Here is a 294-nt window from a genome sequence, read left to right on the forward strand (position 1 = left end):
GACCTAAGCGAAAGTCGGACGCTCAACCGACTAAGCCACCCAGGCGCCCCTGAAGTTGTCCCTCTTACGCAGAAGAGCGGGCTGTGGACGGGGTCTGGTGGGCTCGGTAAGCCCCGGACCTGGCCGGCCGTCAGCCCTCATGCTGGGGGCGCGGGGCATCGGCGGCTGCTCCGTGCTGGGGTGTTCTGGAAGNCCCTCCCTTCCCTGTGCAGTGTTGGCCTCTGTGGGACCAGGCTCGGCTCTTCAAGAGGCTGCAAGGCCAAGACTGGCTGCCTGTCCCCGTGCAGGGGCGAG

The sequence above is a fragment of the Crocuta crocuta genome, unplaced genomic scaffold, assembly GCF_008692635.1.
Source record: "Crocuta crocuta isolate KB4526 unplaced genomic scaffold, BGI_CrCroc_1.0 scaffold443, whole genome shotgun sequence".
Classification (NCBI taxonomy): Eukaryota; Metazoa; Chordata; class Mammalia; order Carnivora; family Hyaenidae; genus Crocuta; species Crocuta crocuta.